The sequence below is a fragment of the Bacillus rossius genome, chromosome 14 (genome assembly GCF_032445375.1).
Source record: "Bacillus rossius redtenbacheri isolate Brsri chromosome 14, Brsri_v3, whole genome shotgun sequence".
Taxonomy (NCBI): Eukaryota; Metazoa; Arthropoda; class Insecta; order Phasmatodea; family Bacillidae; genus Bacillus; species Bacillus rossius.
In genome coordinates this window covers 30,205,032-30,231,474 of record NC_086341.1, presented here as the reverse complement: position 1 = coordinate 30,231,474, position 26,443 = coordinate 30,205,032, and the positions used below count along the sequence as shown (strand labels likewise).

Below are 26,443 nucleotides of genomic sequence, written 5' to 3'. Positions count from 1 at the left end.
ACGTTATGCCTATTCACTGTACCAGAGGTATGAAATGTTGCTTCATCGGAGAATCACACGCTGTAGATATGAATTATCATCGCCAATACGATGCAACATTTCTGTCGCAAATTCAGTGCGACGTTTCAGGTCATTTGGTTGCAAGGCTTGAACAATTTAAACTTTTTACGCATACAAATGAAGTTTTTTATGTAAGATTTTGTGCACTGTTGAACGTGGAATACCATGTTGACGGGAAGCCTGACGTGTCGATTTGGAGGGGCTTCGTTGGAATGCTACTTGAACAGCGTGAACAGTGTCATCTGTTACAGAAGGACGACCTGTTGGCGAACGGTGGCCCACACTACCAGTCTCTTTAAATGTCTCATACCAAGCTTCTATGCTCTTGTGATCAGGTGGTAGACGTCTATACTCCCTTCGGAAATTGCGCTGAACCATAACAGGGGACCTGCTCTCGTGATAACACAGAACACATTGAGCCTTTTCTTGCATGGAGGTCATTGTGCCATTCACTCTTCAAACACCACCTACTTGAAACATACACACAAAAAACTTAGCACGCTACACTACACGTTCGTTCATACCGCATTTTCTAGCATTTGTAGTTATCATGTTATTAATGTTTGTAATGAGGGAAAGACTTTATGGACACTCTGTATATCCCTTAAGGTCTCAATAAATGTATTTCCAGACACAAGGGGAAAATATTGACTAGCTACGGTACCCGGATTGGCATAAGTATATAAATATTTTTAAAAGAGTAATTATAAAATTACTATAAAAATACTTATATTTGAAGTATCGTGTTCAAACTAATTATTTCTCGTACTTGGTGTACTTCAGGACGTACACATATGGAATACACTAAAATGTTTAAAAAAAATCAGCAATTAAAGAGTTACCTTTTGTTACTATTCCACAGTATCTTTATATTTTTCTGTGATGAAAAGACCATTATGTATATTCGAGGACCTAAAATAACTATGTATCAAATTTCCTGAAAATCCGTTAAGCCATTAAGGAGCTGAGTGGTAACAAACATACAAATACACACACAAACTTTCGCTCTTATAATATAAAGATACATAATAAATCACTTAACGGAGAATAAAAATGCTGTCTACAGTGTCGTAAACCAACCTCTAAACTTTTTAATTAACTCTTGGAACGTTTTGATTCAACACTAATTTGCTAAAACATTGTTTAGTAATTTAAATTTTCAAAACATGACAATATTAATAATTCTGTATGAAATTGAAGCAAAACGTGGTCATATAAACCCAGAACTTAATTTTATCTATATTGAAACTTTTTTTTAAAACCGATGTAGTAGGGCACAAAAATAAATGGAATAGTGTTAAATTCTAAATATCGAACTCTGCTAAACCTACGAATATATTTACTATATCTGAATTTATTTATAAATCCATACTTTGACATGAAGATAGCAAAATTATTGTTGTTGAATCTTAGAAAGATGTATTTTTCTCATAGTCTTTCATTTTCTTTGCAATAGTGCAATGGAAAATTTTATTGTCCTACTGGACAGCTTACGCTGTCTACGGAGGACATAGGAAACATGTTGTGTTGTTTCATTGCCATTAAGGATCTCGGCTTTTTTTTTTCTTATACTCTCTTTCGAGGTGGAAATTTAAAAGTACGGTATATTTTTACCCGCCTAGCATTCCTTTGGGTTTAATGTCGGCAAATTTATTCAGTGCTATTCTCCGTGGTTTTACGTTATAGGTGTTGAGCAAGGAGAGTAATACCTTTAAACTACTGTTTAATTTAGTCCCGGAAATTGCTTAAACCCCCTTGATTCCCTCCCTTCCCTTTCCAACCCTTCTTCATCCACTAAATTTCTTCATCCTATTAGACCCACCTATTAGGAAAGAGAGGAACATTGTTGAGTTTGTTCCTTCAACGCCGAAGTTTTGCTGCGGCTACTATTCGCGACTGTCCCATCCGTGTGTGTATTTACAAACGAAATTTTTATCGGTTTTTAAGATGAAAAATGGTAATCACGCGTTACGTATTCAAAATAATGACTGTTCGTTGTATTATTACACGCTTTATATTAGCTTCACCTGTATGTTTGTTTGTTTGTTTATGTTTCTAACCAACTCCTTTGGGTGCGATTTCGACCCACTTTAAACAGCCAGATTTCATTAAAACTTTGTAGATTTATCGAGGACAGATGACAATACACTAATTTGATAAGATTATTCTATTATTCGATTTGCAAAGTAAGATTTTTGTCAATTTATATAATTTCACCATATTTAGTAGGCTTTGTTTATATCGCGCCAAAGACAAACTGAAAGAAAATTGTTCGCACATTGTAAACAAAACCATTTCGCTCAATATGTACATTGTACGTGTACAATATGTACATTGTAAAGAAAACCATTTCGCTCATATGCGAACTCTTTTCTTTCAGTTTGTCTTTGGCGAGATATAAACAAAGCCTACTAAATATTGTGACATTTAATTAAATTTATTAAAAGTAAGAGTGGGTTATGATTATTGTGAACAAAATAATTTCTTGAAGAGAATGTTATCTTTATTTGTAATATGAAAAAAAACTGAAATAAGGGCTTTAAATGTTGTTTATTTTGTTAAATAAACACAATTACGTCTTTGTTTCATTTTACCAATTAACCAAGAGTGAAACATTATTATAAAACAACATTTTCTGCAAATATTTCACGAAACATGGAAAAATTGAGGTTTGATTTTGCTGTGAAACCAAAAGCAGATGGTAAATCAAACACTATATTCATAACCTCAATAGCTACACCTGATGGACAGATTTTTGAAATTCCACTCGAACACCAACCTGCAAATCTACACCAAACAGTTACAAATACTCCAAACTATGCCAAGGTCAGTAAATCATTAAATAAAAGACATCAAACACGGAATATATGGATAAGTTTGACAGATGATATATCAAAAACATATTTTATTAGAGAGCAAAACTAACAGTTTAAGGATTTTTATCTGGGAGAAATTGAGGAAAAAACCAAAATTTCTGAATCTATACCTAGTGGATCATATAAAAAAAATTGGTAAAACTGTAAGAAAAATTTCTTGAAAAAAAAACTATATCTGAAACTCAAAATTTAGGGAAAATTGCAAAAGATTTCATGATTGAGAAATTCACGGGCAGAAACTCAAATGCTTACCAGTGGATTAAATATTTCAACAAATAATGTGAACGTTTCCTAATCAAAGAAGACCAAAAGAAAATAGAAATTTTAAAACATTCTTAGAATACTCTAGTGTAGTTTGGTACAACTGCATGCAAATGAAACATATAGTGGAATCGGACTGGAACAAATGGGAGAAAAAATTGTGTGAGACATTTGCAAACAAAGGATTGTCACCCATAAGATATACTGACTTAGAATAAACATCAATGACTTCCCGAATACATATATTGATTTTCATAGCAGGATTTTGAAATTATTGAGTACTGTAGTTCTTCAACACGCTGTATTGGACATATATTTTAGAAGCAGCCAATATAAACTCAAACTCATATTTATAGTAAATTCATGTAATAAATAAAAAATTGAGCCACATCTAGAGACACTTCTTAGATAAAACAATATTTATCGATTTTATTTTAACGACAGCCAATATCCATTCAAAATATACTTAAATAGTTAATTGATGTAATAACTATCAAGTTTTTTTACATTGTTATAAAATTTATTTCATAAGTCGATAAAGAAGTATCACTTTCATTTATAAATAAACCAAACTAAAAAGTATAAAATAAATAATAGTTTAAAAACTAAAAAACACGCTTATATAGAAAACCAAACTAAAAAATTGAAAATAATATTTAATAATTTTGATTTAAGAATAGTGTAAAAATTTTTAATAAATATAAATTAATAATAGTGTATATAAGAAAAAAATCTATTTTATTTAAAAAAAAGCGCGGGGTGCTTTTTAAGATATTATCGAAATGATAATCCTTCTATTCATTTATGTCAATAAAATATTTATACCTATTGACACCATGCACCCCACGCTTTTTTTTAAATAAAATACATTTTTTCTTATATACACTAGTATTAATTTATATTTAATATAAAAAATTACACTTTTCTTAATACAAATTTATTAAAATTTATTTTCTATTTTTTGTTTAGTTTTCTATATAAAGCGTGTTTTTTAGTTTTTTTAAACTTTTTTTTTCCACACAACTATGAAAAGTCACAGTAACATTATTTTATTTACTAAATAATGAAATAATCATTTTACTGGCATGTAAAAAAATTGGAATAAATTTAAGAAATTAAACTTAAAGTGTTTAAGAATTTCCACAATTTTCTACTCAAAAAAATTAACAGGCCCATTTCTTAAGAAATACCCTGCGCTAAGACTTTTAAATGTGTTCGTGTAATTTTTTTTTCGCTGAGTGCCCCCCTTCCTCTAATTAGATGCGCCTATTGTTTTAATAAATGTTCCTTACCTGTGTCATTATCTTATACTTTTTTTGTACATGAACATCTTTAACAAACTACAAATCTTTAAATAGTGGTTGTCTGGAAAACTCAGGAAGTTTATATATATATATATATATATCTGCGTGTGTGTGTGTGTAGAAGCTCCAAATATGAGGTTTTTATGCTCCCGAGAACTGTTTTGTTGGATAAAAATATTTCGGCACACAGTTAAATTTTTTTACCAATGCAGATGTTTTTTCAATCAATCTATTTTGCATACTAAGTAATGAAGTATTCAGACCGTGTCCTGGCTAGCAGATGAATCGTGTCACAGCTAATTTACAGAACGATAATTTTCATTCGAGTGTAGTAACTGGATGTTTCGAATCGAATGAAGCATTGCCTAATCCCGTTTCATCCAGGATGGAGGGAGGAATGGAAGTCAACATGCGGAATTCCCCCTCCCCCTCCCTTCCCGGGCAGAATGTGGATGGAAAGAGAGTGATAGAGGGAGAGAGAAAAGTAGGAAAAAAATGAAGGGTTGGTAAAGGTGGGTGGTCGGGAGGATTATTGGAAAATATCCTAGGGACTTTCGTGTCGGCTATCAGCTGGAGCGAGACGAGTTTCAGCTGTTCCGCTTAGCTGACGACAGTAGTCCCGTTCGCGCTAGCTCGCTCGCTCGCGTTTCAATATCGACGTGATATCGACCTCAGCGCCATCGCGGAAAAGGGTCGAGAAATAAAAAAAGCGGCTCAGGGCGGCAGAGTTCTTATCTCTGCCCGCGGAGCTATGCTCTGGAATTTATTAAAGCTGCGACATTCATGCGGACAAGGAAGTACCCAGGACCCGTTGACCCTCAAGTTTATTGTGATGCTTGACTTAAATGTACAATACTAAAAAATAAAATGTGAGCGTAGCCATTAAGTGCGTTAGAAGTAAAACTTCACATTTCAATAATCCACTTGAACGATAAGTCTGGACAATAAAGGCAATAAATAACTAGAGGTACGGAAATTTTGCGGATTCATTCGGTTTTCAAGCTAGAATGCAAACCTTCATACTCTTGCACCGTGATCGTGATTGGAACGCAGTTATTTGGACACGCCCCTCTGCAACGGTGAACCAACGATGCCCAGATACGGGAGAAGGAAGCGAATCAGGTTGTGCCTATTAACGAGATCAAAAATTTTCAGCCGACGGGAAAGCAAACGTTGGTAAAACAAACACAAGGATTTAAATTTTGCCTGATGCTAAATTAATTCACGAAATGTCCTGGTCTTTGACAACAACATACTAAAAAAACACGACATTAATAAAAAATCTTTGAGAAATTCACGTTTCTAATTAAATTCAATTGAATTTTTTAAGAGAAAACTCTAGGTCGTTTTCAACGTATCTAAAATTCAGCAGTGTAGCGTCGCTTCACGAACGCTTGCACAAGAATGAGCTTGATATCACCTTTCCCTCTCCCGCATTAAACACCCCTGTTCTGAACGTTGCACTTTTCGTAACGCACAGAGCCATCGCCTTGATTCACCCCACGTGCTGTAGAGAAGTTTCCGTTCAAGAAAGGTTTTGCACTTACAGCAAGCGGGCAATCTTCGTTTGAAACCAGCGCGGCAAAGCCTCACTATTCCTCTTCACCCTCCCCGTTTCCCCCTGTTTTCCACGCCTCAGTGACGTGTATGCCGATTCCCCTCTTGTGAGCTGCGCATGCTCCTTGGCGCTGGTGTAGGGTATTTAAACATGAGAACGCAATAGAATTGTCCCATTATATAAGTAACTAGCTAAACCCGTCCACGCTTCGCTGTGGATCAGTATTAAATGAAATGTCCCTCGTGGTACAACAGGCAAAGTTTGTCTAATGTCACCCGCTAAAAGAATAGTCAACCCACTCATAAGTCGATTATTCTCTCTAATGTCTTGAAGTGTCTGATTAAGAGCCTCAACACCTTTCTTGTGGGCCATAGTACACTCATCCCACACTATAATTTTTGTTTCTCTGAGTACATGCGCCATGTCACTTTGCTTTGAGATATTACAAATGGGATTATCGGAATGATTCAAGTTGAGAGGTAGTTTGAAAGCTGAGTGCGCCGTCTTGCCTCCATCAATTAACATATCTGCAATCCCTGACGCTGCAACAGCAACAGCAATATTTTTTCTACTCCTAATTTTAGCAAGCAGAAGATTGATCAATAAAGTTATCTCAGCTCCACCAGTAGCATCAAGAAAAATAACTTCCCTGAATTAGAATCAACACTGTTCAAGACTTCATTATAAACTTGTTTCTGATCATCATTAAATTTCAAAACCCCTACAGAAACTGCTTCGATCAACTGAGAAACATCATAAACCAATTCACTCATGTACTGATGGTTGTTAATAACGTTGCTTTGCTTTCTTAATGCTCTGGAAGACCAAATTCTAACAATGACTTGCCTGACATTGATGTAACAATATCTTCAAGAGGGATAAGAGTAGTATATAATAGGGCATCCGGAAACACGATCCGGGGCGTGGAGCCGGAGCCGGGTCAATGACCGATTGCTCTGACGTCACGGCGGCCATCTTGAATGGTTGTGACCTTGACCTCTGACCTTGACCTTGACCTTGACCTTTGACCCTCAAAATTTGCCAAAATTGGGCAAAAATTGCCAAAAATTCCTCAAAATTCGCCAAAATTTCCATTTCTGTGAAAAAAATTTCGCCATAAAATCTCAAAAATTCCTCAATTCAAAAATCAGGATTTCGAAAATCCTCAAAAGTCGTTTTTCCCTAGAAAGAACCCTAATTCCTAAAAGAGGCTTAAGCATCCATGTCTAAAGCCTCCGATAAGCCTCTGACGTCATCTAGGATTATGACCGCCATCTTGGATTATGTCGTCACCGTTGCAATTTCCGTTACGGCCGCCATCTTTAAAATCTTTATTTATTATCCGATTTTAATAAAAAAAAATAAAAATTTATAAAAAAATTCATTTAATAAAATTTAAATGAAAAATATTTTAAAAAACAAGCATTTACGACACGGAGTTTGGAGTCCTCCGTTCGAACCTGGCGAAGGCAAAAAAATTAAAAAATGGCGACCGATCCAACCCTCACAGTAGCTGCTGGCATACTGACTCCCACCACTTTTTTCAAAGCATATCGCCAGTGAGCATGACGTCATGTCCGCCATCTTAAAAATCCGTAATTTTAATGCTAGAGATTCGGGAAAAAATTTAAATCATTAAAAAAATTAATCAACCCAATTAAATAATAAAAAAAATCCTTAAAACCACCGCTGCACTTTTCGTGACGGCTGTCATTTTAAAAATCACCCGCTGGAGGTCACCATCTTGTTTTCGTCCGCTAGAGTGTGCTGATACCATGTTAGTATAATTATCTTGTCACCACACCTTTGACCTTGACCTTGAACTTTGACCTTGACCTTGAAATTTGACCTTGACCTTGAAATTTGACCTTGACCTTGAAATTTGACCTTGCCCTTGAAATTTGACTTTGTCCTTGAAATTTGACATTGTCCTTGTCGACCATCATGGATCCGACATTTTATGTTCAGTACATGCTACCAGGAGCTACCACCTGCTGGAGTACGCCATCTTGTGTGTGTGTACTCGTATTATAGAGTACATTTCCATCTGGTTAATTTTATTCTAACCCGCTACAGTGCAGTAATCATTTATTACGGAGGTGCCCCCGCCATCTTTAAATTCGGCCGCCATCTTGAAATCATGTAATAATGTAGCTAGAAAAACGGGAAAAATCCAAAATTCATCAAACAAATCACTCATTAACTTACATATTGATTCGATCCGCTCCAGTCCTTGGTTCGATACTCGATCGATTCAATAATGTTTAATTTTATGAAAAATATAATTATTTCAATAAACCACATTCAAAATTCTTAAAGAGACTTTAAATCCTCTACTACCATCAACCTATCAGACATCAAGACCAACATCTTGGAATATTCGTAATAATTAACCTAGAAATTCAGGAAAAAGTTAAAAATTCATTAAATAAATTTGCAAACAATAAACTGATTAATTAGGTCGACTTAGGTCCTTGGCACGATCCTGGACGAAGCTAAAACAAATTTTAATTTTAAAAAAGTACCAGAAAAGTGTAAGGGTCGAGAAATAAAACACCACAAAGTCTTTTACAAACATAATATTTATTACACAATTTCTATCCTACTACAGAATCACTTGCGAAAGCCAGCAATCTTATAAACATTTAGCCCTGCATAGACGTGCAACAACTACTTCTTAGATCCAACAGCTCCCAATGCTCCAAATGGCTCCAACAGCTCCAAATGGCTCCAAATGCTCCAAACGGCCTCAAAATGGCTCCAACAGCTCCAACAGCTCCAAATGCTCCAACTGCCTTTTCTTTCAACAGCTCCAATGATATTGGGCTACAATGCTACGAGCCTAAGAGACTACGAGGCTACAAGGCTACGAGTCTAAAAGGATCTAGCTGGTTCCGAGTTATACATGGCTGCGAGACTGCATGACTAAAAGACCGCATGGTTACGAAACTACATGTCTACGAAGCTATAAGGATACAAGTCTACTCGGCTCCAACACGCAATGTACGCAATGTACGGGCAATACATGCAATTTACACGCAATAAATGTAATGATTTCACAGTACAAACAGGAAACGGAACGTACACACAGTACACACACAGGAAACGGAACGTACACACAGTACACACAGGAAACGGAACGTACACACAGTACACACAGGAAACGAAACGTACAATCAGTACACACACAGGAAACGGAACGTACACACAGTACAAACAGGAAACGGAACGTACACACAGTACACACAGGAAACGGAACGTACACACAGTACACACAGGAAACGGAACGTACACACAGTACACACAGGAAACGGAACGTACACGTACACACAGTACACACAGGAAACGGAACGTACACACAGTACACACAGGAAACGGAACGTACACACAGTACACACAGGAAACGGAACGTACACACAGTACACACAGGAAACGTAATGATCACACATACAGTAGCGGAAACACACACACAGGCTTAGTTGGAAATCAGAATACAAGAAATAAAAGCATTAAATTTTTACTTTCAATATTTTATTACTTCTCAACATTTCACAAATACAAGTAAAAGAAGCCATTATTGTATGTAGCCAGCTTTCCTCAGTTCTTTGAGTATGAAGGATATTTCTTTGATGCACGGATAGTTTCCTGCGCAAAGCGAGCCATGTAGAAGTCTTAGCCGGTCAACCAATATGTTTGGATCTTTCCATGATGTGTAATCAATCTCTTCTACCACCATCTTACTTGCTTGTTTATAATAAATACTTTTAATATCACAATCGTCCCAGTGATCATAATAAGCATTATCAGATTTATTTATTATAACACGACGTTTCCATCGTTTCGGTCTCAGGACATCGCCACATTCTTCGATCTTGTCAGCTCTAGGTGCTTCATCACAGTCTATGCCTTTGTCAACAGCCTCAGAGTGACTGTAACAATCACTGTAGAAGACATCCTCTTCACCCAGATTACCGTATGAATTCGCTATCGATGATGTCGAAGTGTCTTCATCGTCTTCATGCTTCCTTTTTAGGAGTCCATTATTTTTACAAAGAATGGAGGATCTACTGAATATAGGCTTGAATGTATTCCCACTTTTCACGGTGTTGATACTTCCATTAGTTTCAGTCTTCCCGAAGCCATTAGCATCCTTCAATTTATGTTCTTCCTCACGATTGGGTGAGCTAATACCTTCACGCTCAGGACAAGGAAAATTATTGTCGTAATGCAGATCACTCTTCTTTAGTCTAGTGGATCCATCGGTGTTCTCTATGCCGTAAGTAGTCTTGACTTTACATGTTCTACCATGTCTTTTTAAGCTGTCAATTCATGTTAACAACCTGCTACAACGATTACAGCTTAACATGTTGCGTAGTGGGTTTCTAGCACAATCATTCTTCTCATGACGTCTAGCATTCCTTCTCATGACAAAATCCTTGCCACATTATCTACAGCGGCTTCCTTCCGATTCAACTGCAGATAACAAACCATGATCCATGGTAGCTTCTGTGACTAATGTTAGATACAAACTGTCAGTTTTCTCCAATTGTAACCATTTCTTAAATATAATTTTTTAAATATTTCATCAGCGAGAGTTAAGTTACCTAATGCAAAACAAATTGATGCAAGTAGTTCTGGCTGTCATCAACAAATGTCGCCTCGAACCGAGGACTCCAAACTCCGTGTCGTAAATGCTTGTTTTTTAAAAAAAAATTACATTAAAATAATATTAAATGAATTTTTTTATAAATTTTAAATTTTTTTATAAAAATCGGATAATAAATAAAGATTTTAAAGATGGCGGCCGTAACGGAAATTGCAACGGTGACGACATAATTCAAGATGGCTGTCATTATCCTAGATGACATCAGAGGCTTATCGGAGGCTTTAGACATGGATGCTTAAGCCTCTTTTAGGAATTAGGGTTCTTTCTAGGGCAAAACGACTTTTGAGGATTTTCGAAGTCCTGATTTTTGAATTGAGGAATTTTTTAAGATTTTTTGGCGGAATTGTTTTTTTACAGAAATGGAAATTTTGGCGAATTTTGAGAAATTTTGGGCAATTTTTGCCCAATTTTGGCAAATTTTGAGGGTCAAAGGTCAAGGTCAAGGTCAAGGTCAGAGGTCAAGGTCACAACCAACCAAGATGGCCGCCGAGACGTCAGAGCAATCGGTCATTGACCCGGCTCCGGCTCCACGCCCCGGACCCGTGTTTCCGGATGCCCTATTATATACTACTGATAAGACATTGGTTGTAAACGATATCAACGACCAGTTCCACTTCTCTACTCTCTCCCTCCATTTGTCTTATGATATCTTCTGCCAAACTTTCCCGGTACTTTGTGCATAATTTTATCGGATCTCCTACTTGACAAAAAACCAACATAATCGCGAATAACTCTCTAATTTTGTAAAGAGAATCGAAAACGGAAGCTTCCTCTAAAGTACGATCCCAGTGAATATCGTCTTCCAGTAATCCAAGTGCTCGGCAAGTTGCTTGAAAATTCAGATTTTCTACTCCTTCTACAGTTTTTAATTAATTGAATGAAGTAGGACCACGAATCTCGTGTAAGAGAAGGCGTAAATAGTAGCATTCAGCATTACCGGGATGGACAGTATACGCTCTACCCAACACATTATCTTTTTTTAATTTCTGGAGAAACTGTCACGGCCTTTCCTTTTTTCCTCCTAATAAATTCATTGTTTCTCCAACCGTTATAACCTAGAACTTCACTATATAAGAGAGTTCGCGCAAAACCATCTACTTTACAGAGATTTAAAAAAAAACCATAAGCGTTGTTTTCTTTGAATTCTCAATTTTATTAACAATTTTCTCTTCTGTGAAATAAACTCTTTGACCATTTTCTAGATGAACAGCAAGATGAACAACAGGAGGATATCTCTCGTGAATGTGGAAATCAAAAATACGCCAGACTGCTTCAGAATTGCTTATGTATCGTCCTGCTTCATACCTAGAAACCTCATCTAAATTTTTAGTGGTAAACTCTGCCTGATCAGAACCCTTATTTACGTTCTTGCAGATGTATTTGATAGTTTTAACTGAATTACAATACACAACATTGATATGAGCTTTGAAAGTAGGTACGTGACAAAACAGGATTAAATGGTACCACCCATCGATTATCAATATCATTTCCATTATTTTTTATTTTTATTCCACCGTCTTCTGGAGACCGCCTTCGATACTTGGGATATCCATCTTCACCTGTTTGAGTTTCTTTTAAGAAAGGCCTTGGGTATCGTTTAGTGCAAACACCAGCCACCATGCAAGGTGAATTGAAGTTGAAGTCTCCACACGGGCCATGAATCATCGTTGATTTAATAATAAATTTATGAAGTGTTTGATCCTGATCGGGGTCAGGTAATTCAGCCCTTATAACTTCGTCAATAGAGTCAGGTCTTATTTTTCTTCCAACCAGAGAAGAATATGAACATGTGGAAGTCCACGCTTCTGCCATTCAACAGTATACATGTTACACCTTACATTGCCAAAGATACATCTTTTTGTCAGAAGATTCATCATGGGCTTAACTTTCAAACAAAATACCCTCGCAATGATATCGTGTCGATCATAAGATTTTTGTCCTTGTCTCAAAAGATCTTCAATTTCTGACCATTTTTGATTGCAAGTGAATGTAATGAATAAATCTGGATGTCCGAAATGACGTACGTACGTCATAGCGTCTTGAGTTCGTTCATCCATGTAGCGGAGTCCACCCGTGAACGAAGACGGCAATACAACCATTCTACCAAGTTCTGAAAACTGTCCATCTCTTTTTGCCATATGGTCTCTTAGGTGGATATATTCCTCACTCCTAAGTTTTTTTATTATTACGAATCCAATTGAGCCTTTCAGTTTCGATCTTAGCATACATGTCAACTAAAAACTGATTAAAGAGATTACAAAAGAGTACTAAATGGCGGACGTGACGTCATGTTTCCTGACGATATATGTGCTATGAAAAAAAGTGGAACACACTCCATTAACCTTTAACTGTAGAACTCAGAAGCAGGTATGTTTATGTATGTTTATGTAATAACCATATTCTCCATGGAAAAACATAAAGGGTACTGGAGAGCATCGTATGCACGATGTGTTTCACTAATCCGTATTAATTTGTCGTATATGCTGTAAAGAATTATATCTCTTTTTTTCGTAAGCCTGAACGACAAAAACAATGCTACATTATTAGTTTGAGGAACATTGAAACGACCCTTGTGTTGACCTTGCGGTTTTCTATCGGCATTAATTACAAACTTGAACTCTTTTTGGTATTTAGGAACTGAATCGATAGCGAACTTGAAATCCCAAATATATGTATTATATTTATGAAGAGATTTCTGTATTTGGATAACTAATTCTAGTTTAACACCAGGAGAAATTCCACAACGGATTTCATTCTCACGTTTATCATCCCCAAGAAAGTACAACTGAAGAAACGAAGGCTGTTGATGAGGTTCAGCCATAAGGCTACCTATTCTGTGGTAGTCTTGCCCCTCAATTTTAAATGTTGGCATAAAATTTCCCTCCTTTACTCCTTTTTCTTCAAATAACATCATCTGAAAACATCCATTATACTTTCGAATCGTGGAAAGAAAATGTTCTGAAAGCGGGTCTTGATGGATAAGGAGACTGTACAAAGGTTCAGGGTAGGGCTAAATTGTAGGAAGCTGGACTTGTCCACCACTGCAGCACATGACTTGAGGTTCATTCATCCATTTTAAAGCACGACAATAAATACAGAGTAATCGTTTTCCGGTGTTTACACTTTTATCATTTGCGAGGTCGGTATTCGTTTTATATTGAAAGCCAGACAAAGTCTTAGATTGCCAAGGTGCTAGTATAATTTGTGACCTTTTTTGGTTGTATTTAACTATGTACAGCTGACTGATTAACATGTTGGTTTTAAAATACGTATTTTTACAGCTTCTCTATTTACTTAGTATATTTCGCAGCAGCTACTCTATTTACTTCAGGGTGACTTTTAGTATATTTTGAAGCATCTTGTCTCAATTGTTTATTCGCAATTGAATTTGTAAATCTTTTCCTTCATTTTTTTCCTCAATTTGGTTGAAGAGGTGTTTCATTATCACTAATAGATTCACTTTAACCTGATAAATTAATTTTAGATATTGATTGAGGCTATAAAACTTCCACTAACACATCTTCGTTAGTCTGACACACTATGAATTACATATTTTCTTTTCTTTTTTGCACGTTATTATCACTACTTACATGAACATTACCACCATACATTGATTCTCCAACATCAATCAATGCATCGAAATGACCGTTTTTAAAATTTCCCGTAAATCGTAGTCTTTTTTACCCTCTGTCGCTTCTCCAACGGAAGCCATGAGGCTGCCACCTTGATACACTTGAAATTGATAGGGAAATAACTGTGCAGCTGCCATAATTTCGCAAATGGACCCATACGTGTTATGCTTAGACATTTCTGTACAGTAAATACCTTGAGTATCATAAGGGGCGCCAGATGGCATTTGGGTGACGCATTGAAACCTTGGCCAATTATTTGATACATGCTTAACAATTTCGTTTCTAATTTCGTCAGTCGTTGATACGTTGCCGTACATCAGTAGGGACAGAGTATAAAATAAACACTCTCCATCACCTATAATCTCGACGATTCGGAAAGGGATATATTGCCCACCTATTAAAATATATTCTACGTTCATTATTTTAATCCAAACAAATAAATATCAATATGAATTGAAAAAAAGTGTCATTAAAACTCACCAACACAACGGGAGTAAATTGAAATTATAAAAGCACCGTTTGTGAGTACGCCACTGCCCAGCCCGTTGCCATGGAGACACAGAAGGCATCAACAATGCAATATCCGTTGCCATGGAGACGAATGAAGCATCAACAACATGGTGATTTTCTACAAAAAAAACTGGAATTATGATCTTTAACGTCCCCCGAAACTCTTCTTGGGATCGGATTTCCGCAGAATCCGTTCTTAGTGAGCGTCTAAATCACAAAATGAGTAACTATGCTATATTTCAAGTCAATCGGGTGTATAGTTTCGGAGATCTCGTGATGAGTGAGTGAGTCAGTGAGTGGTATTTCGCTTTTATATATATGTATCTATAGATATAGATAAATAGTGTAGTTAAGATAAGCATAGACATAGAAACAGGGTAAACTCTTACCATACTGGTAAAAAGAAAAGAATTTATGTTTAGATCAAATGACCCCACTAGACAACCATTCACAAGGGTGGAAGGATAGAGGGAAACCAAAAACATATAAGAAGGCACAAGCTATTTAAAAAACAAGTAGTAATTCACATTCAATTCCCTTAAGCAGGAGGTAAAGGTCCGTATGGATCAGGTACTCCATAACAAATTGCAGATTCTCTGGGCGGCACTCAATAGATTGCTTAGCTCAAGCAGGCAAAAAAAAAAAGAATCGTCCCATTCTGGTTTATATCTCACTGACCTAACTTCACTGGTCCAGGCGACGGGTGTATGGGCGATTTATATCGCTTGGTAAGTGTTTGTTTTTTCGACGCTGTGAAACGGGTGGTGGCCCCGTACTTAATGTAAATGTAAATTCATCTGTTTTAATTAGACTTTGTCTACTTTTCTTTTCGGCAGCCACCTTGAGCAAATTGATCTGAGGTTCAGCGACAGTTGCTGTGCGTTTTAAATTATATTTCTTTTACGATGACTTGTCTTAAATGCCACCATATAAATTCGTTTCCTCTTCCGTGCGCGGGATAAAAGCCCCAATCTCTGATTCATATCTGTAATTGTAAATTCACCATGGTTGTAGTTCCATGTTACTGTTTGGTTTTTGTTTTGCGACACATTTGCGAGCTAGCGTGTTTATTCGGGGGCGTGCTAAATTTTATTCATGCCCGTTTAAATTTTTGTTAACTTTTACCTTGACTTGTTGTAACCTGGTAGTGATCAGGTGCCCGTGAAACGTCTTCGGCCTATTGTTATGCTTTCTCGTGTTTAATTTGTGTTTATGTGCAGTCATCTTGTTAAAGGTATATATTTAATGTAACGCGTAAATTAAGTTATTGCAACGGTTTGATACTATGCGCTTATGCATGTGCACATGCTATATTGTACGTTCATTATAGATGCGTGCGATCACTTTTGATATGTTGTACGTTACGTATTACTTTAATCATTGCGAATCATCGTCATTAATGATACGTGACTATTGTGGTGTCTTATGTATCATACTTATTTGTATACTTGAGTGATATATACATAATGTTTGGACGGAACTTTTTTTTAGATGTTGCTATTCTGCGATCAATTATCCACGAGGTTTATTAGACACGTGTGACTGTCTGTTAATACTTGACAATATGTATATAGCCTTTTTTGTATCGCGATCACTCTGTTACTTATGAACTGCTATACACAATTATTTTTTTAAGTAACTGGTAGAGAAAGCCCACACCACTCCATTGTTCTTCCATGTACCAAAAAAATTGCTTTTTTGAGCGACTATTTACTCTTTAGCTTCCTTGATCTGGCAGTGGGAAGCTATTGCGCCACTGTTCGATTCCCTGAGGGGCCTAAAAGCCTTCACACTAGGCATTTATTTTTCAAGCGTTATATTTTGTACAATTTTCAGATTTCTCGCTTTTTCATTGTTTGGTTTGTAGAGGAAAATCTGTGAGTTGTCACAAAATAAGCACTTTCATTCACAGTTCACATTAAACTGACTGTCACATGCAAGGCCTGAAATACCGGTTTGGAAACCATTTTTTAATGGTTTGCGTAGTTGGTATTAAAAAATAAAAAGAACGAGATCGTAACTTTCATATTTATATTTTGTTCCTGCCAAGGGCTTTTATTCCATTAAAAATATTTTCATATTTTTTTTTATCTGATTGCTATTTACGATAATGCTTAAGGGGCCCGCCTACATAGCCTTGAAATGACCTGCCGCGCTCAAAAATTGTGTTTCTTCCACCAAGTGCCGTGGTGGTTCGAAGAAACATTCAAGCTCCCCCCCCCCCTGCCCTGCTGTGTTCTTCCGTATTTTACAACAGGAGGGGTAGGGGTGACTCGGCTTATCCCTCTTCTCCGGCCGTACACGACCTTCGTTCCGTACTGCGAAAGGAAAGGGGCAAGGGAATAACAAAAACTGGTGGCCAGCGTAGCGGGCCACGGCTGGAGTTCGCCTGTCTGCTACCCCACGGCATTTAGTCCAGGAAACAAGGCACAAACATCGAAATTTTTTTTCATAAACTGAATTTTTGCATAGTGGTAGAGTTGACTATGCTTAACAACAAACCGAAAGTTTACCGCATTAGACCTTGTGCGTATCACCGAAAAAGTGCATTTAAGTTCTAGATGACAGCGACTTTCAGCAGTCCATTAAAATACTTCTTTTTCATACAGTTTGAAACGTAGACTCTCCGTAAACTTATCAAAATAATCTAGAAACGCTATTTATACATTCGTGTTATAAATATTCCAAAGTATAATATTAAAGATAATATATGCATCGATTAAATCATAAAATACTTTTTTTATATCTGTCACCCTTGATAAAAATATGATTTACACAAAGCTGAAAAGCCTAATGCGAAACATTTTCTTATAAATGTTTTTGTGTATCCTTTTAGCTTTAAGGTAGTGTTTTTATAAAGAGTCTAGGTTAATAAGTTTGCGTTCTAGAGAGGCCCGAGTGTCACAGCGTGTATCGTTCTGTGGCGCGGCGGTTGTAACTCTCACAGCCGGCGCGACATAGCGTCACTAATTATAATTGGTCTTGTTTATCTATTTTATACGATAGAGTGTATTTAATTTACATCTATATATATATACACTTCTATTGGTTTTCCTTTATGAACGAGTCTTTATACAATTTAAAAATCAACTCTTAAATTATTTCTGTTAGCAATGTTTCAGTCGAAAACACTAAGAGACATATGATTTCTATCTGTTGGTAGATATTATATTAAAAAATAGTATTTAAATTTAAAATTATATAAATACCAATTAATTATTGTTTATAATCCTAATTCATCATTTTATTTTCAACCAGACAATGCAAGATTTTTAACCAAGCCTTTATCCGAAAATGTGTTAAGATTTTGAAATATTAAAAAATTAGTTTGATGCTTCATAAAAAGTACGAAAATATAAATCGTTAAGTACCTACAAAGTCAGGTTTTATATCTTTTATTATATCATTAGAGTAAGATGGGGCAAAAATCCACGTGGGGCAAAGGTCCTATCTTGGAATATTTCGTATTAATGAAAACTGTTGGCAACATTGACACAGTAAAGAAAAGTGTCGCCATTTTGGTCGTTTATTGCCATGTGTGTCGTGCCAGTGTATAACACCTAGCGAACATAATGAGGTAATAACTAATTTACTATAATCTGATGTAATTTTGCAGCAATACAAAACAATGTATGTCGCCGGGAACAACGATCGGGAAGGATTTGTGAAACCACAGTAAGAAAGTGTGCTTCTTTGTGGTTACTGTGCATTGGTATTACTAGAGATTGTCAAACACAGGTAGCAGCAGGAGTCGCGCACAGGCCAGACTGCGCTCTGGGGTAAGCATCCGCAACTAATGACGGGGTAAAGATCCGCACTACGTGTTTCATGTGGATCTTTGCCCCTCGCCCGTGTAGGCCTATGCTTTACATATGCCCACATAAATTAAATTGTTTAAAATAATGTTTTAATTTGAAGTCTCAGCCTCTCTTATGCTCAATATTTTGCTGTGGGTTTAGTCTCTTGGAGGAAAATGTTTTGGCAATGTAAATGGTCATTGCATTCCTTTCTTTTTCATTGCAATATCAACATATTTAACTTTACTAACTATTGCAATGCGTTCTGACTCGGGTTATGTAAATTGTAGCCTTTTTATGCAATGGCTTCATCACTTTCAGGAAAAGGTGCGATCTGACATTGATCATTCTGTATTGCTTCTGCTGGATAATCATTCGTGACATTTGTCGCTAGAAGCAATTAACTTCTGCCGTGACCATAGCATACATTTTCTGACACTTCCACCCCACAGTAGCCAAAAAAATGCAACCACTTGACAGAAGCTTTTTCGGACCACTGAAAGCTTTCTATGCTGATGAATGCAACAAATGGTTAATGACACATCCTGGAAGAAACATAACTCCCTACCAGTTTTGTGAATTGTTCGGTAAAGCTTATGAAATGTGTGCAACATTAGAGAATGCAGGAATTGCATTTAGAGCATGTGGGATCTGGCCTATCAATTCTGATGTATTCACGGACGAAGACTTTCTTCCTTCTAGTGTCACTGATTTCGCACAAAATAGTGAACGTTGTAGTGAAGAACGTGAGGATAACAAAGCAGAATCTTCTCAAGTGGACAAAGAAGTTGACTCAGAACAGTTAAAGTGTCAAACTCAAAATATTCGTAGGTCAGTTCCTAATGTGGACGATCCTAAGCCTGTGACTCCTCCCTACACATGTGAACCATCAATAGTCTTAGACATAAACAAGCCAGGTTGCTCAGGCGCTAAAGCTAGAACTCCAGTTTCACCAAAAGAAATCCTTCCAATGCCAAAGAGGTCTGAGCAAACAAAACGGAATAAAAGAAGCAAACATTCTGAAATAATACCCAGTTCACCATACAAGAATAAATTGCTTGAACATTTGAAAGAAAAGGAGAAAAAATGGCTGATAAAGACGAGCGCAAAAAAAAAAAGATTTGGAGTGAAGAAAGGAGGTGTTAAACAAGTAAAATCAGCCATTCAGTCAGGAAAAATACAGTGCCCAGGCTGTGAGGCATTGTATGAAGACCCACCTAACGAGGACTGGATCCAGTGTACTTCATGTGAGGCATGGTGGCACGAAAACTAGTGCATATGAGGACACACTAAACTTTGTGTGTGATTTGTGTCAATGAAGCTCCAGAATTTAACCTGTCTGTAAACTACTAGATAAATGTTGTATGTGTCCCTTCACTATGTCAATGCTGTTACTGCATCTGTTCAATTATTTTTTTTATGCCAAGGCATAAATGAGAAAAAATGATATTTTGCATACATTGTGTAAGTTGAAGTTATCTACTTTCTACTATGTCTAATATCGTTAGTCTATTGCCATTGGGTTTCTTTAACTTTTCATTGGTTTATTTAATTTAAAATTTGTAGAGCTACGATATTTTTAATTTTCTATTTAAACATATATATTAAGAAAGTTAGAATTTTATTTTTAAATTTGACATTGTTTTATATATATATTTAAGCAATATTTTCAAATTTATGAATTATTTTGTCTATTTAGATTTTTGGACTCTTTGTGTGATTTTGTAATTTCCTGTTTACAACTTACAATGTGGTGATATTTTACAATAAGCATATTATAATAAATATAATGTTTTCCTGTAGATAATAAGTTTTGATCGCTGTGGGTTTAGATGTAGAAAGGTGCGAGTATTTGCCCCACTCAATTCGGACCTTTGCCCCACTAGTGGGGTAAAGATCCGGATTTGCACATCTATCGATACTTGTAACTTATGAAATAATGCACTTGTTTTCCTACAGTTGTGAATATAACTGAATAACATTAATGTGTGTGTATTCCGGAAATGAAGAGAAAAACATCCTCCTGCTATTTGGACAGTCAGAATATCAATTTAAACCTTAAGTGCGGAGCTTTGCCCCATCTTCTACTATAATTCAATTATTTTAACTAAAATAAATAAATCAAGGGGTCTATTGTAAAATATTTAGCATAAATGATTAAGCTATTTTAAGTTGAATTGTGTGCTGGCTAGCAGCCTTCGTTAAATCTCTATAATTAGACCAGGAAACAAAGTATTCATCCTCAATACTTTTTCAAAAGCCGAATTTTTGTACAGTGGTAGATTATACTATGCTTAATAACATACCGAAAGTTTACCGCTGTAGACCTTGTGCGTATCACCAAAAACATGCATTTAAGACCTAAATAATAGCTTCTTGAACGATCCACAATATTTTCAACCCGTAAACGTTATTACTATTAATTATGTTTACTTTGCTGTCTACAAAAGCATATTTTTACGTAATAAAATTAAAAGTTAAAAGTTTGTATATGTTTTACTACACATGCAATTCTTTAATAATATTAGGAAAAGATTTTTATCCGAATATATGAAGAATGGAATTATTTATTGCAGTTATATAAATTGACTGGAGAAATGGAGGCTTATAAATAAATAAAATAAAATAAAATAAAAATTAAGATGAATAAATTTATGTATTTTTTAAGCTTTAAATTGGTATATTTGTTAAGATGGTTGTGTAATTGATTGACTGCAGAAGTGTTCTGAGTGTGGTAGTGTGCATTGTACTGCGGCGATGTTGAAGTCGCTCGGGCCGGGACGATTTTCGTTCCTATGAATTGAAGCTTTTTAATGCATTGAAAAATTATTACAAAACTGAAATTTCGTACAGTGGAAGGATAAACACATCTTAGTAACATATTAAAAGTTTACCGCCGCAAACCTTGAACGTTACACCAAAAAGTGCATTTAAGCCCAAAATGGTAATATTTTACAATGATCTACAAAAAAGCATTTCATAAATGCAATTTATGTAGTGTACTCTCAACATGAACAACAAAATAATCTAAAGACATTGCTGTGCATGGCTATAGTGATAAAAATTACATTATTCTTAGATATTTTTTGATAGACAAGTTAATAAAACCATAATTATACTATACTAAAGTTAATAAAACCATAATTATATTATTTAATGTAAAAATAAACACAAATTGTAAAATTTATAAGAGTTCAATGGGAAAAAACGCTTTTATAAACGTTGTTGCATATTTGTTTGCCTTTAAATTAGTGTATTTGTTTAGAGTCTGGTACAATTTATCTGGCCACTGAAGCGTTCTGAGCTGCGTAGTGTACCGCACTGCAGCGATGCTATGAGTCGCTGGCGTTGGAAACACTACGCAGCTCAGGACGCTCCAGCAGTCGGAAAAAATCATACCAGACTCATAAAATATATACCAATTTACGCTTATGAAATTCGCAACAACGTTTCATTAATCACTTTTTACGTCGGGCTGTTCATATTTATGTAATTTGTATTTATATTTCCATAAAATTGAGTAGAATATGTTTTCTTAACTTCAATGATTTTAATTGTCTATTAATGATAAGGTGTTACAAAATTTGTGATTTTTATCACTGTCATTATATATGGCAATGTTTTTCGATTATTTTGGTGTCCATACTGAGAGTTAACTATCTATATTACATCTATGAAAAGCCTTTTTTTTGGATCGTTGCAGAAAATATCATTTAGGAATTAACTGCACGCTGTTGGTGTGACGCAAATGGTTAACGGCGGTGAACGTTTTATATGTCACTAAGAATACTTTTTACTGCTTCTGTACCAAATTTCATATTTGGAATAATCTTCCATACATTAAAAACCTTTGTTTTCTAACAGTGAAAATCGTCCCAGTCCGTGCGATTTTAGCACCGCCACAGTGCGGTACGCACACCACGCTCGGAACGCTTCTGCGGTCATGCCAGTTGTACCAGTATCTTACAAAATATGCCAATTCAAAGTTTACGAAATTTACAACCACGTCTTTTAAACAATTTTTACGTCAAAGTCAGCACGTTTATGTAATGTATATTTTCATTCCTTATACCTAAATTTTAATGACAAATACTTTTTCCTAATATTATTATAATATTGCATGTTCAGAAAAATATAAAGAGATGTTTTTCAATTAGGTTTATAATGTGGAATTTTTTTATTTTAATGTGGTTTTATTTACTGAATGTTTTATATAATAATGAAGTCTACGGAGTGCAATATTGTGGAACGCTCAAAAAATATTATTTAGGACTTTATTGCACGTTTTCGGTGTGACGCACAAGGATTACGGGGTAAACTTTTACATGTTATTAAAAAAGAATGGTATTACCACTTTACTCAATTTCTGTGTGGGTAAAAAATTCCAGAAATCTCTATTTCGTAAGAGCGAAATTCGTTCCTGCTCTTGCGACTCTAGCACCGTACCCACGCAACATTATTTCGCTCGGAACGCTCTAGAATTGTAATAATTTACGCTAGCGTTTTGCAAAGTATGTCATTTAAAAGCTTAAGTAATTCTCAAAAATTTTCAATTAAGTAGTTAGGTATTACGTCAGACCAGTCGTTAATATTATAATCAGTTTATTATGTCCTTGATTGAGATAAAAAAACTCATTAAATTAATTAATAGATTTATATCACACCTTTAATATTACCTTTCTGACTTTGTTTCAATGTGAATGTGGGTAATAGCATTTCCAGATTATTTTGATGATTTTACGGAGAGTCTACGTTTAAAACTATATGAATGGAAGGTATTTTAATGTATTGCTGCAAGTCGCTGTCATCTAGGACTTAACTGCACTTTTTCCGTAATATGCACAATAACTACAGCGGTAAACTTTCGGTATGTTATTAAGCATAGTTGACTCTACCACTGTGCAAAAATTCAGCTTTGAAAAAAAAATTTTGGAGGTTGAAACCTTTGTTTCCTGAACTGATTTACGCACTATGATGGACACTTAGTGAGCGTTCGTGTAATTAGATTTGACAGAAAAAATAAGTTTTTTTCCCAACGAACATTTTTTTTTGACGATTCATGTCACAGCTTTACTTTGTGAGAAATACAACTTTGCTTATATTATAAAGAAAATATGGTGGGGAAAAATGAACATGTTTACGCCAAACAATTTCTGTTTTATGTTTATGGCATCTTTGGTTTTTTTGTATCATTTAGTTTTGTATAATATGTGAATATTTGCAATAGTTAATATACTCATGCTTGAATTATACATTTAAATAAGTTTTCCGAAAATCAGTATCTATAAATATGCTATTGAAAACAGCCGATTGCAAGAAATATAAGCAACAGGATATTACTGATTGTTCTAAACATTACCAACTACTTTCTTTAATTCGTTAAAAAATCTGGTGCCTAAAAATAAGTTAAACTGCCTAACTATGTATCTAGATATTATGTATGATAAACCTGTCTGACAGAGCATTGGCTGGAAAACATAGAAATCCCAGCTACAAATCTTCGTGGCTACAAAATAAGTAACTGCTACTGCATTCAAGTATATAAATGCGGAGGAGCTAATTTTTGTCACTTCTATATATTATCGATTATAAAAAATGCACTTCATGTGTACAGAGTTTATAATAATAAAAATTCTATTAATGATCTCACAATAGTAACTTGCTTTTCTACAAATCTAGATGAATATTTGTTTTCTATTGATGTCATAGAAAATTGTCTCAGTGACAATACTACGCAGTTGCTAATTATGACATAGCAGCATAACTAGACAGTACATTAGTAAACGAATTTTTAATACACATAATCATATTCATTTTAACCGCCTTCTGTAAAATACAGTATGAACAACACCAAAGCATAATAATTTTATGGAAATTATGTTTACCGATTTCCATTGTCAGATTTGTTTACATTTTGAAGAATCTGTTCATTGAAAACTGTGAAACATGCACTACCAGAAACACAAGCTCAATTACTCAAGGTGTAAAAACGTCGCCTAGATCTCAAAAGACCTAACATACCAGGAAAGACATAAAAATAATCCAAACTCACTAAATTACGATAATCATTAGAATAATATATGCTAAAAGTGTTTGGAAGCTACAAAAAAATTTTATTTGAAAGGTGCTTGCTTAAGCTAATAAAACAAAATAGTTTGGAAATAAATTAAAACTAATAAATGAGTAAAAAAAACATTATCCATAAATAAAATTATCAATAACTTTTGTGTAAGCTGAGCTCATTGTATGGTCTGTAATAAAGTAAAGAAACACAAAAAATGCCGTAATGACAGTCTGGGCCACTCATTACCAAACGTTTTCTTCTTCGTATTCTATGTTTCTGATTGCGTCTTTTACGCCGCTTTGAAACTGAATTTTTTTTACTTAGAATGTTTTGTTTGCAAATTTTCCCTGGGCTGTGTCTTGTTAAACTCTTGTGAATTATACCCTGTGTTCTGCCATCGCTATTTACATTTATCACTGACAAATCACACCTTATATTGTATCCTCCACGAAGACAATGATTCACTCTCTTTCCACCTACATATTTGCAAATAATGGAATTGAAGGACTCTGCCCTGTTTGTTGAAACATTGTGAATGAGGCTAGCTGCGTGGGAAGCAACAATATTTCTGGCTGCTAAAATCTCATCCCAAATACCAACTACTTTCAAATCTGGAACTATATTATCCTCATCTTGCTTTGGACCTGTACAGAAATACCCTCGTTCCTGACACATGCTGTGGTCTCCAAAAGCATGGAATGGGCCATTTTGTATATCCTTCTTCAGTTCATTAATCTTTTGTTGTAAAGTTAAGTCTGCTTGACCAGCCCTGTACTTCATAGCACTTGTCACAGCAGACCGCAAACGAAGTTGCCTATCAACAGTAATAGCTCTTCTTGCACTCAGTGGAACTTGCCAAACAGGATTCTTAGTTTTCGTGCTTATGTCTCTTATTCGCCGAAGGTAATTTCTGAGTATGTGATTAGAACATTTAATTTTGGTTATGGTGAATTCTGGTCCATAAGGCTGGGCTTTTGTGAGTTGCGCCATAACACTGCTGTCTCCATCTCCTATAGGTAAATTAACACATATTTAATGTTAGCATTGAAAAAACATTCATTACGAACTACCCTAAAGAAAGTGATGTAATTGCAATCATGAGCCGTTCTGGTGTATGATTATATTATTATCAATACAGTACATATAGAACAGAAATGTTATTATATTCATGCTACGGATCATGCTTGTTGATAAATATTTTAAGTTATATCACTGAAAAAAGTCGTTAAGAAACTTAACCACTTGGACGAATTAAACAAATTAAACAAATTTAGGAATTGTGTTTGAATACGAAAATCTTCCTTTAACTTATAACTATTTTTTATCTCTTTTACTATGTTTCTTAAAGTATTGAAATGAATTTAATACCTAGAATAGGCAAGTAGCTCTAGCTTTTTAATAATAACATATTGGGTTACATAAAAATAACCACTGTTTCGTATCAGTTTAGTCGTCCGTTTTTAAACTTTCAAGTTCTGAGAAAGTACCTGTAAAAAGGATTGATGAGAATGTGTACTTGTTTTTAAGTAGCTAGGAAGGTTTCTTCAAACGAAGTAAAATAGAGATGTCAGTCGTGTTACGTGAAAAAAATGTAAAAGAATCACGATGCACGAAATAAAACCACATGATAAACGGAAAAAATTATGTAAAAGAAGAGTATAGTAATGAAAAAGTGCGCATAACAATGTAACTCCTGTATTGAAAACAAATGACCA

General features: G+C 35.2%; 1 protein-coding gene across 1 annotated transcript in view; it reads left to right on the top strand.

Moving 5' to 3' along the window:
- Nucleotides 1-26,443, top strand: part of LOC134539040 (leucine-rich repeat-containing protein 24-like) — a 63,012-nt gene that overhangs the window by 720 nt on the left and 35,849 nt on the right. The window lies entirely within an intron of this gene.